This window comes from Agelaius phoeniceus, chromosome 33, assembly GCF_051311805.1.
Source record: "Agelaius phoeniceus isolate bAgePho1 chromosome 33, bAgePho1.hap1, whole genome shotgun sequence".
Lineage (NCBI taxonomy): Eukaryota > Metazoa > Chordata > Aves > Passeriformes > Icteridae > Agelaius > Agelaius phoeniceus.
Genome location: NC_135297.1, coordinates 2,467,761 through 2,470,656, shown reverse-complemented (window position 1 = coordinate 2,470,656; position 2,896 = coordinate 2,467,761).

The window sequence follows — 2,896 nt, the reverse complement described above, 5'->3', positions numbered from 1 at the left end:
AAAACCCAGCTAAAAGCTTTGGGTGGGGGATCTTTCAAAAATTGGGAGCAGCATTTAGCAAAGGCCACTTGGTTAGTTAACACCCGAGGTTCCACCAACCGAGCAGGTCTTGCCCAGTCTGAGTCCCTGAATGTAATAGATGGAGATAAAGTCCCAGTGGTACGTGTCAGAGGTTTGTTAGGGAAGACTGTGTGGATCAATTCTGCCTCTAGTACAGACAAACCCAGTCATGGGGTTGTCTTTGCTCAGGGATCAGGTTGCACATGGTGGATAATGCAAAGAGATGGAGCAACACGATGTGTACCACAGGGAGATCTGATTGTGGGGTGAGAATGACATGCAATATCACTGTTCCTTGGATGTTACTGCCATTGTCTGTACATTAAACCATAAAGACATGAGATAGAAGGAAATGTGTAAGTGTCGAAGGTCTGAGCAAGTGATAGATGGAGCTTTGAGTGAGTAAGGTGAAAGGGGTGAAATCCTGCAGCTCTGTAGTATAGGGCATGGATTCAGTGGTCCAGTGTGGGGATGTGATGAGGGCATAATGGGTATTGCTTGTAAATTTTGGGGGAGCAGATGGAAATTTTGTGTGAAAAAATGCATGATGTGTGGTAGTATGTTGATGATATGGGGATAAGGGGTGGAATGTCCTAGGGTGACGTTATGATGCTTGTATCCCCATTCATGTGTTCTGTTAATGTTGGATATTATGTTCTGTACCTTTAAGACCGGCTCTGAAGAGGGAAAGTTTTGTTTTGGTTTTCTTATCAGCCTGGCGGGACACAGAGACTGCAGCTTTTGCTTTTTCTGCTTTTGCTTTTCGCTTTGCTCTCTCTCGCTCTTGCTTGCTTCGCTTCTGCTTGCTTTGCTCATTAGCTAGTTTAGCTAACTGTCCAATTTCTTCCTGGACGGTTTCTCCTTTCCTTTTTCTGACCATTTCGAACCTGCTCTGGACTGGGACCTGGGAAACACTAAGATTCTGTACCTTAAGGCCTGCAACAGCTGCCCCAGCGCCGGAGGGACTGAGAACAGAGTGACCACCACCCAAGAGAGACTTTCTGAATTTGTCATCTTTATTCAGAGCAGTGTCATCTGGTATTGTTCACTTTGTGTGCTGGAGGGTGCTGTGCTTGTTAAATAAACTGGTTCTTTCCACTTCTCTCCGAGGAATCCTTCCCGAAACAGTTGAGGGGAGGGGCTGTGTGGGTTTGCTCACTGGAGGGGCCCTAATTTGGAAATTCTCCTCCAAATTTGCCATAAACCAAAACAGCTTAGGAGAGCAAGCAATTCCTGGGAGGATCAAAGCCTGGCCACAGGCTGCTTACTTGCTTTGGGTTGGAAAAGCCCTCCTCTACCAGCATATCCAGCAGAGCAGCACTGGTCTTGGTTTTGAAGATGTGCGAATAGGCTCTGAGCCCAGTGCCCATGGTGCTGGTCTCTTCCGCCCGGATTTTCTTGATGAATTTGCAAACCAGCTGTAGGAGAAGGGCAAGAAGCCAGGGATGTTGCAGGCAATGCTGCAAGCGCGGTGCCAGCAGGCCCAGCCCAGGTGGGGATGGCTGCAGGTACCTGCGCTGTTTTGCGGAAGAGGCCACGGGCGGGCTCCTGCTCTTGAGTGCGCTCCAGGGCTGCACCTGCCAAAGATCCGAGCACAGCCAGAGCTGAGGGGCTGCGGGAGAGGCCGGAGAACACGGCCCAGCCCTGCGCTCCCCAGGCAGGGAGAGCCCCGGGATGCCCCAGGGGATGGAGCACGGCCCCTGCGGGGTGTCTGCCCGGCCCCTCTTCCGTCCTGTCCATGGGCATGGCCCAGGGGATGGGATGGGATGGGATGGGATGGGATGGGATGGGATGGGATGGGATGGGATGGGATGGGATGGGATGGGATGGGATGGGATGGGATGCAAAGGTGCCGAGCTGGCTGCAGGCACCAAGCCTGTGGCCCAGCTCTGGCACTCACCCTCCTGCGGCAGCTCAAACGGCACCACCTCTTTGGTTTCCCATGCTGGGGCAGTGTCGGGTTCGGCTGTCTGTCTCTGCCCCGACACGGGTAGAGTGGTTCTTGGGTGGCACGCGATTCAAAGGACGAGTCTGGACTCTTCAGCTTTTCGGTCTTCTGATTGTTTATTATTTCTTATCTACAAAATTTTCTGTCTGCCCAACAGAGGTCTGATCTGCAAGCAGTCACAGGCACTCTCTGACCACCCACGGGGCGGTCATGTCTTTTTATACTAAAATCTACGTATACAATATTTACCTTTATTTCCCAATGCTTTTCACCCATGTTGGCAAGTGCACCTTCACTAGAAACCAATCCCCAAGTGCCAACATCATCACAGGAGATGGAGGACAAGAAGAAGAAAGAAGAAGGACGAGACATGCCCTGATCCCTCCATCTTGTCTCCATAACCCCCCTGTACCAAAAACCTTAAAGTCTATATTTCACCCTCTAAATGTGTCCCTTTTACACCTTTTACTCTAAAGTGATTCTCTTGTCCTCAAACTCTTGTTACTTCTGTGGATAGATCAAAATCAAGCCACAAAACACTCTTGGCAACATTCCAGGATTTTCGAGACCCCCAAGGGTTCTCCTGGCATCTCTGGACATCGGGAACGATGTGCTGAGATCCCACAGGGCAGCTGTAGGGCCTTCTTCCTCCTCTTCTACCCCCCAGGCCACCTTGGTTGCTGTCAGGGGTCTCTGCTCCATGTTAGTGGCTGGATTTGTGGCTACTTGCAGGAGAGTTGCCTGGGAAAAGCTCCAAGTCAGCAAGTCCTGCAGTTGTGCCTGGAAGGCACCTTCAAGACAGAAGCCTGGGGAAGGCTACAGGACAGCAAGTCCTGCACTCTGATCTCCAGGGCTCCTGCCACAAGGACAGGAGACTCCTGTCAAGGA